The sequence below is a fragment of the Oncorhynchus tshawytscha genome, linkage group LG04 (genome assembly GCF_018296145.1).
Source record: "Oncorhynchus tshawytscha isolate Ot180627B linkage group LG04, Otsh_v2.0, whole genome shotgun sequence".
Classification (NCBI taxonomy): domain Eukaryota; kingdom Metazoa; phylum Chordata; class Actinopteri; order Salmoniformes; family Salmonidae; genus Oncorhynchus; species Oncorhynchus tshawytscha.
In genome coordinates, this window is record NC_056432.1 from 52,276,775 (window position 1) to 52,293,133 (window position 16,359).

The 16,359-nt window shown below is 41.0% G+C and overlaps 1 protein-coding gene across 2 annotated transcripts in view; it reads left to right on the top strand.

Moving 5' to 3' along the window:
* The first annotated feature begins 2,598 nt into the window (after positions 1-2,598).
* The window catches only part of LOC112248971 (kinesin-like protein KIFC3), a 67,942-nt gene continuing 54,181 nt past the window's right edge, over positions 2,599-16,359 (top strand). Inside the window, exon 1 of one of the 2 annotated variants that reach the window (XM_024418463.2) lies at positions 2,599-3,174. The gene's annotated coding sequence lies outside the window, so the exon portion shown is untranslated. The remainder of the gene's footprint in view (positions 3,175-16,359) is intronic. The other variant, XM_024418466.2, reaches the window with a different exon arrangement.

A 16,359-nucleotide genomic window follows, 5' to 3' on the forward strand; every position in this document is an offset into this window, starting at 1 on the left:
GGTTTTGTGGCAACATCTACAACCAGACTGCTTAGAGACCTGGGAATTAAGGGCCAGAGCCAGCGTTCGGCAATCAAAGCTGTATCGGAGGCGGCAGAAGGCAGCAGTCAGTGGCTCTGGATGAAGAGGAAAGACTCCAGCTGGGCCCCGAAGTGAGAGGGCCAGGAGGTATGCGGTCAACAATGCTTGACTCAGGGAGGAGGATGCCCCTGCCATGCATAGTCCCATGGGATGTTGGCTATCAACAACAAGGCAACTCCTATGATTAATTGGGAATGGGACGCAAGCGTAGGATTGATCACCCTGTCGCTGGCCGCCTTTGGGGAGGGTGTATAGTGTGAAAGGCCGAAACACCCTAGGAACCAAAGGTACACTACTGACGATGCGCTCCCCAAATTTCGCCACGCTCACTGTTCATTAACTCTTGGAAGTGCTTGCACAAAGGAAAGTAACATCTCATCCTGTGTTCTTGGAATCTAAGAATGTGAAATGTCAGAATAATAGTAGAGAGAATGATTTATTTCAGCTTTTATTTATTTCGTCACATTCCCAGTTGGTCAGAAGTTTACATACACTCAATTAGTATTCGGTAGTATTGCCTTTAAATTGTTTAACTTGGGTCAAACACGTCGGGTAGCCTTCCACAATAAATTTGGTGAATTTTGGCCCATTCCTCCTGACAGAGGTGGTGTAACTGAGTCAGGTTTGTAGGCCTCCTTGCTCATACACACGTTTTCAGTTCTGCCCACACATTTTCTATAGGATTGAGGTCAGGGATTTGTGATGGCCACTCCAATACCTTGACTTGTTGTCCTTAAGCCATTTTGCCACAGCTTTGGAAGTATGCTTGGGGTCATTGTCCATTTGGAAGACACATTTGCGACCAAGCTTTGCGACCAAGCTGATGTCTTGATGTTGCTTCAATATATCCACATAATTTTCAAACCCCCTGATGCCATCTATTTTGTGAAGTGCACCAGTCCCTCCTGCAGCAAAGCATCCCTACAACATGATGCTGCCACCCACATGCTTCACGGTTGAGATGGTGTTCTTCGGCTTGCAAGCATCCCCCTTTTTCCTCCAAAAATAACGATGGTCATTATGGCCAAACAGTTCTATTTTTGTTTCATCAGACCAGAGGACATTTCTCCAAAAAGTACGATATCTGTCCCCATGTGCAGTTGCAAACCGCTATCAGGCTTTTTTATGGCGGTTTTGGAGCAGTGGCTTCTTCCTTGCTGAGCAGCTTTTCAGGTTATGTCGATATCGACCTCGTTTTACTGTGGATATAGATACTGTTGTACCTGTTTCCTCCAGCATCTTCTCAAGGTCCTTTGCTGTTGTTCTGGGATTGATTTGCACTTTTGACACCAAAGTACGTTCATTTCGAGGAGACAGAACGTGTCTCCTTCCTGAGCGGTATGATGGCTGCGTTGTCCCATGGTGTTTATACTTGCGTACTATTGTTTGTACAGATGAACGTGGTACCTTTGGGCATTTGGAAATTGCTCCCAAGGATGAACCAGACTTGTGGAGGTCTACAATTTTTTTTCTGAGGTCTTCGCTGATTTCTTTTGATTTTCCCATGATGTCAAGCAAAGATACACTGAGTATGAAGGTAGGCCTTGAAATACATCCACAGGTACACCTCCAATTGACTGAAATTATGTCAATTAGCCTATCAGAAGCTTCTAAAGCCATGACATAATTTTCTGGAATTTTCCAAGCTGTTTAAAGGCACAGTCAACTTAGTGTATGTGAACTTCTGACCCACTGGAATTGTGATACAGTGAATTTTAAGTGAAATAATCTGTCTGTAAACAATTGTTGGAAAAATCACTTGTGTCATGCACAAAGTAGATGTCCCAACCGACTTGCCAAAACTATAGTTTGTTAACAAGAAATTTTGGGTGGTTGAAAAACAAGTTTTAAATGACTACAACCTAAGTGTATGTAAACTTCAGACTTCAACTGTATATATATATATATATTGTTTAAAATAATATATTTGGAACCAACAGCTGAATACAACTGGATACGTAAGCTCCCTTGTTAGATTCAGATAGATTTTTGACAATGAAGAAGAAGTTTTATAGATGATGATTTGCCTAATATTGTTATAGGTATGCGGGTGAATGCATTATATGTAAGTAGCTTGTAAATAATAAAAAGAATATTGGCTTAGTGAAGATTGGGTAAAGAGAGAGAAAGAGATTGTCCTCCTGCATCCTACTGCCAGTGTGCCAGCGACGACGTGATTATTTGATATACATCTTTAATGCTCTCATGATTTGCATTAAGACCACTGGTTGGTAATTAAGACGTTTCAGAGCATAGTGACAACTGTTTTGCTTAAGTTTTGAGCTTTTGACTGGTCTGCTAAACAGGACATTAGCGTGAGTAAACCACAGCACAGATCAGTAAAAAAAATGCATTCATTGTGCTATAGTTTTTTGGACCAATGAGAAAGTCAAGGGAACAAGTTGAGGGAAAATATATTCTGTTGACAAATATAATTTGCGAGTCCACAACAACCGGATGTTCCGGTTTTTAGGTTAAATGGAACGAGAGCCTGTGACACGACTTCCGCTTTTGAACGTTAGCAAGGCGTTACTCCAGTTTAACTCCGCATCCACATTTACTGGATTGGTGGAACAGAGCAGAAGATAACCGTCTGGGAACTCGAAAATAACCTTGGTCAAATCATGACCTCGGTCATTGGGAAAGTTGAAGCTCTTTCGAAAGATGTCCAAGTTCCCGACTTGGAATTCCGACGTGGATGACCGTTCAAAACTATTTTTCCCATTCTGAGCTTGTCTTTTCCCGAGTACATAGTTGTCTTGAACGCACTAAAGTCAGAAGTCTGAGATTTCCGAGTTGGTTTGAACGCGACAATGTCTGACCTACGTCACGGTCTCTGAAGCGCTGTCAGCTGGTGAATTCCACTCCAAATCGCGAGGAGACTTGACTTTCGGCCGTAGCCGGAAAAAAAAAAACTTAACGGAAATATTTGCTCCACTGAACTCTAGATAGGCTACTTCGGGGTGTTGGACTCCACAACACAGTCCAACCGATTTTTGATTGAGACTCTTGATGTGAGGTTGATTTATTTGGTCAATTCGGAAAATTTACGGATAAAATAACAAGGCGAGGTTTCGCGTGTTGGACCGAGAGGTAAGAGTTACAAACTTTGCACTATTTTCCTTTCCTCTAGCACATTGTTTGCTTTCCATTTCGCAATTTATAGTAAATTGTTTGTCAAATTTGCACACACAAGTTGTAGTTGCCTTGTCAATAATGTTGATTTGTATTAACACATTTTTCAAACCGCGAGTTGCACACTGATGTGGTCGTGCTGTTTAATTAGTGATATTGACTATCAATATTAGGCTACTTGGCAAGGCACCCTAGACTACAGCCCAAAGCCACATTATCAAATTGCCTCGTTTTGTTTTCGGTGTTTACAGAAAATGGCAACGGAGCACATCCAATTCACTGAAAACAGCCGTGGTTCACACCATTCCAGCCGTTTCCACGCTTGTCAAAAAGCCTCCCTCTTCTGTCAAACAAAAATGTTCCCAGCGTTTATTTCAGTGCTGAGCTGTGGGACAGTGCACGGGGTTAGTGTGTGTGTGCGCGCGCCCACTCGTATAAAATATATCACACATTACACACACGGTGTCTTCAGAAAGTATTCAGACCCCTTGACATTTTCCACATTTTGTTACAGCCTAATTCTATAAATGATTCAGTAGTATTTTCCCTTATCGATCTATACACAATACCCCACAATGACAAAAAAAATCAGGTTTAGAATTTTTAAAAAAACCTAATTTATAAAATACTGAAATCACATTTATATACAGTAACCAGTCAAAGTTGGGACACCTCATTCAAGGGTTTTTCTTTATTTTACTATTTTCTACATTGTAGAATAATAGTGAAGACAAACTGAAATGGCACATGGAACATGTGGTAACCAAAAATATATTTGAGATTCTTCAAAGTAGCCACCCTTTGCCTTTTATAACAGCTTTGCAGAGTCTGGTGTCTTGAGCGCTCTGGAGTAAATCAAATCAAACTTTATTTGTCACGTGCCGAATACAGCAAGTGTAGACCTTACTGTGAAATTCTTACTTACAAGCCCTTAACCAAAAGTGCAGTTCAAGAAGAGTTAAGAAAATAATGACCTAATAAACTATTAACTATAAACTACTACTAACTATAAACTACACTCTACCATAAAGTCCTGATTGGTGGAGTGCTGCCGAGATGGTTGTCCTTCTGGAAGTTTCTCCCATCTCAATAAAGGAAATCTGGAGGTTTGTCAGAGTGTCCACCGGGTTCTTAGTCACCTCCCTGACCAAGGTCCTTCTCCCCCAATTGCGCAGTTTGGCCAGACAGCCAGCTCTAGGAAGAGTCTTGGTGGTTCCAAACTTCTTCCAGTTTGGTACCTTCAATGCTGCAGAAATGTTTTGGTACCCTTCCCCAGATTTGTGCCTCGACACAATCCTGTCTCGTCGGAGCTCGACTGACAATTCCTTTAACCTCATGGCTTGATTTTTGCTCTGATATGCACAGTCAACTGTGGGACCTTTTAAATAGACAGGTGTGTGCCTTTCCAAATCAAGTCCAATCAATTGAATTTGCCACAGGTGGACTCCAATGAAGTTGTAGAAACATCTCAAGGATGACCAATGGAAACAGGATGCACCTGAGCTAGTACGTATGTAATTTAGTTATTTCTGTTTGTTGAGAGACCAGGGTGTGTTTTGTCTTTACATACCGTGCCAATGAATGAATGTATAAACTTATATTTTTATATCATTTATGAGTTATCCTTTAAAAAAATGACAGACAAGTCAGGGATAGCGATCTTGATTTGGCATCGGAGCAGATTTTCTACACGCTGGGTAATGGAGAGCCTGTTGATTGTTACAAATCTTGCTTCAGGAATAACTAAGTCTGTGTAACATCCTTCCCCTCTTACTGTTAGAAAATGTAATAGCTCAATGTGGGGCAGACTTATTTTGACAGACCACTGTTTTTAAAAGCCCTCCCAGTTGTTACTGCACCAGAGGGGGCTGTGTTTGTAAAATACATACCGCTAGAGCACAGGGAGTACAGGGACATTCCATTTTATTCTCAATGTTCCCTACAGTACCACTCCTCACGTCATCACTGGCATGGCATTCCAGAGGCAGGAGTCATGAGCAGAACAAATTGACCCTACCCCTCTCTGTTAGACCTGCATAGCTGAGAAAAATTATGCAGCTTTAATTCAATTTCATGTTGATGTGAGGGAAGATGGTCAGGGCATGTCGGCTAAGTCTCTAGCTGTTCGGACAGTTATTGTGGGAACTGCTTAGACAGTTCATATGTTATGTTGTACTCCCATAGATGGAGACACAATTCTGCCCCATACAACACCTGTTCTGTCAGTCACATTCTGTCAAAGGTCCTCAAAGCGCACACATCCCTGGGTCGCTCTTCTTTTCAGTTCGCTGCAGCTAGCGACTGGAATGAGCTGCAACAAACACTCAAACTGGACAGTTTTATCTCTTATCCTGTTCCCCCAAGCACGGTATAGTTGGACAAGACACCAGTGTAGGCTGGGAGGGTGTGGAGACAGAGAGCAGACACACACACAGTCTGTGATTTCCGGATGATGGGCTGGTTGAGTCACAGGCTGTAAAGAGAATAAGAGACTACTCGTGGAAATTACATGTCATGCAGAGTGATTATGTAGCTCCAACCGTGTGTGTGTGCGTGCGTAGCTACTAGCTACACATCAGAAAATGTATTCCATAAAATATTTGCCCAAGACACTGTATAGGGAAATCTGTTCTGAAACGTGCCATGTCTGTGTTTGCACAAAAGTGCGTGAGCTCACACATGAGGATAGTGTTTGTTTGGATCACAGTCGGTCTCTGGTTTGGTGCTCTATTGTAGGCTGTTTGTTAAATAAGTCCTGGACGGTTTGACTTGTTTTGCTGCGGTAGTGGAGATGAGGTTAGGGAGTGGGGCGTGTGAACCACTTTTTTCCCTTTCATCATATAAAGGGTGGCATGTTGTGACTTCTCCATGCATTCAGGCATTATGTAACTGCTCTGATTGGAAGCATATTATTATAGAATGTGAACATTACCAGATAACCAGTAGATGGTGCTGTTTGCTGCAGTGTCTGTCACATAGATGGACTACAATCTCTTGGCACTGATGTTGGTTAGCCTACATGGATGGCATGCTCAGGTTAGAAGTTACCCTTTGGCACAGATCTAGGATCAGTTTATCTTCCCACAATTCGTTATGAGGTGAATCACAAAACTGACCACGAGGGGGTCCAATCCGGCCCCTGGGTGTTTTTTTTTTAGTGAAATATACTTTTTCAGGGAGCATCTGCAATTCAAAAATGATGGATTAAGTACTATTTTATTTGTTGCACATTCTGATGGTGAAGAAATGCAACCAATTTTCAATAAGGCCCTCTGAATCCTCATTGAAGACTGAATGCGGCCCCTGTGTCAAAATTAGTTTGACACCCCTGATCTAGGGAAACTGACAACTTCATCCTACTTAGTCTCATGGTCATTTCAACACAACTGTTAAATCAGATTAGATTCTGAACAAGAGAAGATGTGGAAACGACAGCAGAGCCTCAGTTCAGCTGTAGCTAATCTGGCCCAATTAAACTGTGTATGAAAGAGGGGTAGATTTTATATTAGGAAATGTTAATGCCATGTTGCCCACAGCGGATTACTGCCGAACTTAATTCTGCATGTTAATGGCTAAAAGACACAGTAAGAAAATGGCTAGGCTATTTTAAGTGTGAGCATGGGTTAGAACATTACACTTTATCAGGGGTGTCAAACATACGGCCTGCGGGTGGTTTGAGTAAATAAATTAAAAAGTTTGTTTTGGGGGTGGAACAAACTCAATATACTTTTAAAATGACAGTGAGTGTCTCAAATTCCAAAAACGATAGCTAGAGGACAATTCTTTTGTACATTTTGACAACAAGCAAATGTAACCCATTTTCATACCGATATTTAACATTTTGCTGCCTTTTAAGCATTCTAGAACAGTTGAATAGTTAGACCGCTGTGTCCATGTGTGTGTTAAGGCACTGCATCTAAGTGCAAGAGGCATCACTACAGTCCCTGGTTCAAATCCAGGCTGTATCACATCTGGCCGTGATTGGGAGTCACATAGGGCGGCCCAGCGTCGACCGGGTTTGGCCGGGGAATTTATTCTTAATAACTGACTTTACTAGTTAAATAAAGGTTACACACACACCACACTGACCAAAACATTATTTTGTTGGCATTTACGTATATCCCAATTACCAGTAAAACATAATCAAAACCTATTTCACTTACTTGCTGTGCTGTTTCGTTGTTCATTTGTTCAGTCGTTTCATTCTCAAGGATTTCTATGGAACGCCGTTTGGGTCTTGACGTGTCAAATAACACTATTTGACCAATCAGGACCTGAATGACTGCACATCACATTCGTACATTTTTTACGTAGTTATTACACATTGATTACACTATCACTCGTATTTAATGTCACAACGATTTATCGATACGTATGCTATGACGCTGGTAAAGTTGTCTCATGCTCCTACAGTGTTGGTCATAAAAAAAGCTCATGGATGCAAACAATGTTCTTCCCCAAAACATAGCAAAATTACACATGTTTCAGTAGCTATATAGTTAGCTATAAGCTATAAGTTCAGCAAATTCCACTACTGTGCCTAATCCTTATTGTGGCTAGCTTCGCAACACATATCCCAGTCCGGTTGAGCCTCACTAGCCGGATGAAGCTAGCTGGCTGCTTATAACGTTAGCTTTTGGCAAAAGGGTTAAGTAGCTGGCTAGTTATTTATTTTCATGACCTGAAGTTCAGTTTCAATAGGCGAACAAGTGGCAATCTAGCTAATACTTACTCACAATGATTCCTAATTCATTGCTAAGAATAACAGAAATGACAGCAGTTTCTACTGGTCATTGTTTTCAGGCTGGTTGTATTGGTTCTAGCTAGGTACCAAGCTAAAGCTAAATACCCCAGAAGTTGCGGTCGAACAAATTATGCTTTATTACCAATGTGGTATTTTAAACACATCGTTCACATCGTGTTTGCAGACTGTTTTGTACAGCTTTGACAGTGCTACTGTATCTTTTTTGACACCCAAAGACCCAAAAGACGTTCCATAGTATGTATGTTGTGAAGCTAATAGCAGTGACGCTATTACTGTCTAACTCCGGTAGGGCAACATCAGAAAAATAGCGCACTTGGTAGTGTTAACCGGTGCTCAACCAGTCAGCGAACACCAATATCACCCACGACAGAGAACGGTTGATTGTCAAGGGGAAGGAATTCCATTATCTTGGCTTTAATGGATTTTACCTTTTGAGTTGTCTCGCTGAAATGTTGTTACTCTTTCTAATGACTGCTCTACTTGTTGACTGCTCAATCCATACAGCAGACATTGTGGGCTAGTTTAGGAATGCTGTGTTGCACATATAGCGCAAAATTTTACGTGGCGTAATTACATCAGGTATCGTTGTTATATGGGTATGCACGTCAGCTTTGACATCGGTTTTGCACATCAGGTGTTAAACTAGACATCGGCCGATTCCGATATGTTCACCAACTATATTGTGTGTTACTAATGTAAAGTGTTGATCCCATGTTTCATGAGCTGAAATAAAAGAACCCAGAAATGTGTTTACATCCCTGTTAGTGAGCATTTCTCCTTTGCTAAAATAATCCAGCCACATGGCAGGTTTGGCATATCAATAAGCTAATGAAAAATCATGATTAGCCATTACACATGTGCACCTTGTGCTGGGAGCAATGAAAGGACACTCTAAAATGTGCAGTTTTGTCACACAACACAATGCCACATGTTGAGGGAGCATGCGGGTGGCATGCTGACTGCAGGAATGTCCACCAGAGATGTTGCCAGACAATTTCATGTTGATTTCTCTACCATAAGCCGCCTCCAATGTCATTTTAGAGAATTTAGCAGTATGTCCAACCGGCCTCACAACCGCAGACCACGTGTAACCATGCCAGCCCAGGACCTCCATCTGGCTTCTTCACCTGCGGGATTGTCTGAGACCAGGCGACCCGGACAGCTGATGAAACGGAGTAGTATTTCTCTGTAATTAAGCCCTTTTGTGGGGAAAAACTCATTCTGATTGGCTGGGCCTGGCTCCCCAGTGGGTGGGCCTATGCCCACCCATGGCTGAGTCCCTGCCCAGTCCACATGAAATAGATTAGGGCCTAATAAATTTACTGATTTCCTTGCATGAACTGTAAGTCAGTGAAATTGTTGTTTTTATATTTTTGTTCAGTATATAATCCGTATCATTGGGAAGGGCTTAACTGTAATGTCAACTGTTGTATTCGGCGCTTTGATTTGATTTTCCTTGCCTAGCCTTTCGGCGAGCCATCACAAGCAGTAGGTTAGAGAGTGAAAGTGTGGAGAGACATGCTGTGTTCTGAGGAGACGGGAGGTATGTGTGTCGGGGCTGGGAATTGCCAGGGACCTCCTGATACGATATGTATTGTGATTCTCCCAATTCTGTATGTATTGCGATTGTATTCATCTTTTGCGATTTGATGTTCCAAACATATTATGCACTAGACGAGAGAGCATAAGAATTTAGTTTTGATCAGTCATGGAAATAAAAGTGGAAAAAAACATGCTGGCTCACTAAAAAGATGGAGAACAAGCTGCAGCATGAAAAATACTGTAGTTCTGGAGCAGGTACGCTTTTGACTAGATGGGATTTAGCTTTAGTCAGATTTGGCTTTTTGTAGCAGGTTAGCAGAACTTGCATAGCAGGTTAGGATAATTAACATAGCAGGTTGGGAAAATTTAAGTTAAGATTAGAAGAAGGGTTAGTCTCGTAATGAAACAGGCTTCCCTAATATGGGAAGCCTGGCGAAGTCCATGGTAGAAAGATAGCTAAATAGGGGTGGGAACCCAGTGTAAATCAGTGACGCCTCGCAACTCATCAATAAAATGCCTTTCTTGGGGGCAGCTCCAATAGTACTAACTAGTGTTGTAGGCGCAACAGTGCGTGTGGGTGGCCAGGAAATCGTAGCTTAAAACCCCATCAAAAGATGATGTATGTTAATTTTGTGTATAGAGCACACTTCTGGCAAGGGAGGTGTGACAACGACATGATTTTGGAGGAATGGCAACGCACAGAATAGGGTTAGCCATAATTTCCCAAAATTCAATTTAAGGTTAATTTGACAAAAGTTATATCCCTTCTAGCCAAGCCCCGCAGGTACAGCCAACCTCGCATTTTTTACAAATCGATAATTGGAGTCAAAGTATTACCATAATATTGACCAAAATAATATTGCGATATGAAACTGTATACATTTGAAGTCGGAAGTTTACATACACTTTAGACATACATTTAAACTCAGTTTTTCACAATTCCTGAAATTTAATCCTAGTAAATATTCCTTGTTTTAGGTCAGTTAGGATCACCACTTTATTTTAAGAGTGTGAAATGTCTGAATAATAGTAGAGAATGATTTCAGCTCTTATTTCTTTCATCACATTCCCAGTGGGTCAGAAGTTTACATACACTCAATTAGTATTTGGTAGTATTGCCTTTTAAATTGTTTAACTTGGGTCAAACGTTTCGGGTAGCCTTCCATAAGCTTCCCACAATAAGTTGGGTGGATTTTGGCCCATTGCTCCTGACAGAGCTGGTGTAACTGAGTCAGGTTTGTTGGCCTCCTTGCTCACACATGCTTTTTCAGTTCTGCCCACACATTTTATATGGAATTGAGGTCAGGGCTTTGTGATGGCCACTCCAATACCTTGACTTTGTTGTCCTTAAGCCATTTTGCCACAACTTTGGAAGTATGCTTGGGGTCATTGTCCATTTGGAAGACCCATTTGTGACCAAGCTTTAACTTCCTGACTGATGTCTTGAGATGTTGCTTCAATATATCCACACCATTTTCCTACCTCATGATGCCTTCTATTTTGTTAAGTGCACCAGTCCCTCCTGCAGCAAAGCACCCCCACAACATGATGCTGCCACCCACATGCTTCACGGTTGGGAAGGTGTTCTTCGGCTTGCAGGCCTGCCCCTTTTTCCTCCAAACATAATGATGGTCAAACAGTTCTATTTTTGTTTCATCAGACCAGAGGACATTTCTCTAAAGTACGATCTTTGTTCCCATGTGGAGTGGCAAACCATAGTCTGGCTTTTTTATGGCGGTTTTGGAGCAGTGGCTTCTTCCTTGCTCAGCGGCCTTTCAGCTGAAGTCGATATAGGACTCGTTTTACTGTGGATCTAGATACTTTTGTACCTGTTTCCTCCAGCATCTTCACAAGGTCCTTTGCTGTTGTTCTAGGATTGATTTGCTCTTTTCGCACCAAAGTACGTTCATCTCTAGGAGACAGATCGCGGCTCCTTCCTGAGCGGTATGACAGAGGCATGGTCCCGTGGTGTTTATACTTGCATACTATTGTTTGTACAGATGAACATGGTACCTTCAGGCGTTTGGAAATTGCTCCCAATGATGAACCAGACTTGTGGAGGTCTACAATTTTTAAAAGAATTATAAGTAAAAAAATCTGTCTAAACAATTGTTGGAAAAATGTATTGTCATTCACAAAGTAGATGTCCTAACTGACTTGCCAAAACTATAGTTTGTTAACAAGAAATTTGTGGAGTGGTTGAAAAACGGGTTTAAATGACTCCGACCTAAGTGCATGTAAACTTCCGACTTCATCTGTATGTATTGCGATTCGATAATGTGATTTTTATTTTTTTTGCTATTTGATGTTCCAAACATATTGAGCACTAAATAGTGCATTCGGAAAGTATTCAAAACCCTTGAGTTTTTCCACATTTTGTTGGCTTTATTCTAAAATTGATTTAAATAGATGTTTTTCCACATCAATCTACACACTACTGTGTGTATACCATGTATAGTGTGTTTTAGAAATGTTTGAAAATCTATTCAAATTAAACATCACATTTACAATAAGAATTCAGACCCATTACTGTACGTTGTTGAAGCTTCTTTGGCAGCAATTACAGCCTTGTAGCATCATACCCAAGAAGACAAGTTTGGCACACCTGTGTTTGGGGAGTTTCTCCCATTGTTCTCTGCAGATCCTCTCAAGCTCTGTCAGGTTGGATGGGGAGTGTCGCTGCACAGCTATTTTCAGGTCTCTCCAGAGATGTTAGATCGGGTTCAAGTCCGGGCTGTGGCTAGGCCACACCAGGATATTCAGAGACTTGTCCTTGATGAAAACCTGCATTGTGTTGGCTGTGTGCTTAGGGTCGTTGTCCTGTTGGAAGGTGACCCTTCGCCCCAGTCTAAGGTCCTGAGTGCTCTGGAGCAGGTTTTCATCAAGGATCTCTTTACTTTGCTCCGTTCATCTTTGCCTCGATCCTGACTAGTCTCCCTGTCGCTGAAAAACATCCCCACAGTATGATGCTGCCACCATGCTTCACAGTAGGGATGGTGCCATGGTTTCATGGCATTCAGGCCAAAGAGTTCAATCCTGTTTTCATCAGACTAGAGAATCTTGATTTTCATGGTCTGAGAGTCCTTTAGATGCCGTTTGGCAAACTCCACACGCACTGTCATGTTCCTTTTACTGAGGAGTGGCTTCCATCTGTCCAGTCTACTGCAGAGATGGTTGTTCTTCTGGAAGGTTCTCCCATCTCCATAGAGGAACTCTGAAGCTCTGTCAAGAGTGGCCATTGGGTTCTTGGTCACCTCCCTGACCAAGGCCATTCTTCCCCGATTGCTTAGTTTGGCCTGGGCGGCCAGCTCTAGGAAGAGTCTTGGTGGTTCCAAACTTCTTCCATTTAAGAATGGCCACTGTGTTCTTGGGGACCTTCCATGCCGCAGACAATTTTTGGTTATGTTCCCCAGATCTCTGCCTTGACACAATCCTGTCTCGGAGCTCTACGGACAATTCCTTCGACCTCATGTCTTGGTTTTTGCTCTGACATGCACTGTCAACTGTGGGACCTTATATAGACAGGTGTGTGCCTTTCCAAATCATGTCCAATCAATTGACTTTAGCACAGGTGGACTCCAATCAAGTTGTAAAACATCTGAAGGATGATCAATGGAAACAGGATACACCAAAGCTCAATTGAGTATCATAGCAAACGGTCTGAATACGTATGTATATAAGGTATTTCTGTTTTTTTTATTTTAAGACATTTGCAAAAATTTCTAAACATTTTTTCGCTTTGTTATTATGGGATATTGTGTGTAGATTGATGAGAAAAATAATCAATCAATTTTAAAACAAGGCTGTAACGTTAAACAAATGTTGAAGGGGTCTGAATACTTTCTGAGTGGACTGTACATTGTTTTGTTTTCCTATTATCTGACAGCTTAGCTGTAGTGTTAGGGTAGATGCCCGCTCAGTGGTGCTCAAATGTTATTGAGATGCAGTGATATTAGTTTACATAGCCAGCTAACAAGTTGCTTTTTTTACCTGTTTCCACCGATGCAATTCATTTGGAAACTGTCCCAGTTTCATAACTTATCAGCTAACATTGGCAACATTTGTAGTTAGTCAGTCAGGCAAGAAAACAAGAGTTGGGGGGGCACATTGTGCTTCACTCGTGATGCTGTCACTTGATCGACTCACTCCCTCCCTATAAAGACAACCAGCTAACTATCCCCATCAAAATAGATGAAGAATTATTCTAAACCCGTTTGGCTAAATTGCACAGTGTCATCTTTGTAATATTTTACTTTCAACAACCTAAATACATAAACAATAGTTGTGTTGAAACTGTAAACTGTTGGTACATACTTTGACTTCTTACCATCTGTGAAAAGTATCCTGACCTTGGTGCTTGAAGTGTGTACCGTACATTAAAGGTTGACCGATTTTAATCGGAATGGTCGATTTCAAGTTTTCATAACAATTTGCATTTTCGGATGCCGATTGCATTCCATGAGGAAACTGTGTGGCCGGCTGACCAACTGTTACGCGAGTTGTGACGGCCCTGAATTATTCTGAACCGTCTCAGTGCAGCTCCTTCCAATAGGGAGCTTTCCCTTTAATTCCCAATTAAATAGCCAGCATCAGCTGCGCAAAAGTGGGGTTGTGATGGAGACGTGAATGAGGATGTGTTCAACCCTCAGTGCCGAAGCTTCTCTATTCCGTTTGTTTTGTTGCCGTTAAACGTGTGTTTTGTAGCCTAAGAGAGTTTACCCAGGATCGAATCCACTCTTTGCGTCCGTGGACTACACCTCTCCGTTCTTCGTGGCCTTTCTCCGCTGGAGATCTATTGGCGGATTGGATTGTCTGACTGACCGACTGACTACCACCTTTTTGTATACGGTATTTCATTTGTTTTGATGCGATGTATACTTTGATTTATGTAGTTAGTTGTAGTTGAGGACTTAGTAAGAGTTGATACGCTTTAAAGTTCTGTGGTAAAATAATTGTTATATTGATTGTATGTTTAATACTGGGTTTACGCTACACGGAATGAACGGACAAACATTGCGTGACAAAAGTCACTTGAGTTCACTGAACTCCTTTACCGGGCTGGACTCTTTTTAGGCCCGAGGTACAGGACATTTCTGGAGGAACCAGAACTCATTGTGATATTATTATATGTGTGTAATCATTGTTGTTGCTAATACAACCCACGCAAAAGAATATAGTTGTTTTTGAAGTTCTTTCCAATGTTTTAAGGGTTTATGAAAAGTTTATTTCCATCCTGACTTTTACATAAGTCCTTTGTATTGGTGTAGACTTGACGGACCAGATGGGACTCATCCCCACCCAAACTAAAAGGAGAAACTAATGTTTTCTCTGGTAGGCACAAACCTACCTGGCACCCCTATAAATAATAACCTCAAGTCAAAACCGTTACAGAGTGCAGCAAGGAGCCAAGGTAAGTTGCTAGCTAGCATTAAACTTATCTTATAAAAAACAATCAATCCTCACATAATCACTGATGATATTACTAGGTTAACTAGCTTGTCCTGCATTGCATATAATCAATGCGGTGCCTGTTAATTTATCATTGACTCTGTCTACTTCACCAAATTGGGGATGATTTAACAAAAGCGCATTTGCGAAAAAAGCACCATCGCTGCACGAATGTACCTAACCATACACATGAATTCCTTTCTTAAAATCAATACACAGAAGTATTTTTTTTAAACCTGCACATTTAGTTAAAATAAATTCATGTTAGCAGGCAATATTAGCTAGGGAAATTGTCACTTCTCTTGCATTCATTGCACGCAGAGTCAGGGTATATGCAGCAGTTTGGGCCGCCTGGCTCGTCGCAAACTAATTTGAAATGTACATCATTATGACATAACATTGAAGGTTGTGCAATGTAACAGGATTATTTAAACTTAGGGTTGCCACCCATTCCATAAAATACAGAACGGTTACGTATTTCACTGAAAGAATAAACGTTTTGTTTTTGAAATGATAGTTTACGGTTTTGACCATATTAATGACCAAAGGCTCATATTTCTGTGTTTATTATAATTAAGTCTATGATTTGATAGAGCAGTCTGACTGAGCGGTCGTAGGCAGCAGCAGGCTCGTAAGCATTCATTCAAACTTTACTGCATTCACCAGCAGCTCTTTGCAATGCTCTGTTTATGACTTCAAGCCTTTCAACTCCTGAGATTAGGCTGGCAATACTAAAGTGCCTATTAGAACATCCAATAGTCAAAGGTATATGAAATTCAAATGGTATAGAGAGAAATAGTCGACGCATCATTATTCCTTTAATAACTACAAAAAGTACTTCTTAACTGGGAATATTGAACCACCAGCTTTCATAAGTTCTGAGCAAGGAACTTAAATGTTAGCTTTTTTACATGGCACATATTGCACTTACTTTCTTCTCCAACACTTTTTGCATTATTTAAACCACATTGAGCATGTTTCATTATTTATTTGAGAACAAATAGATTTTATTTCTGTATTATATTAAGTTAAAATAGTGTTCATTGTTCATTCAGTATTGTTGTAATTGTCATTATTACAAATATATAAATAAAAATGTATATATATTTTAAATCGGTAGTGGCTTTTTTTGGTCATCCAATAATCGGTATCGGCGTTGAAAAATCATAATCGGTCGACCTCTACCGTATATAGCCTTTTTGGTTAGAATATGATCCATCTATTTGTGAACGTCTTTTTGTGTGCTCTATCCTGTCTAATTATCCATCAGTCTGTCATACATATGCACACCATGAACTGGGAAACAATCTGGTTACTAACTAAGGGCTTCATAAAGTTATTTTGATTGTAAGTGCTCTATAGCATCATGATGATACTGTGTGGGGTGG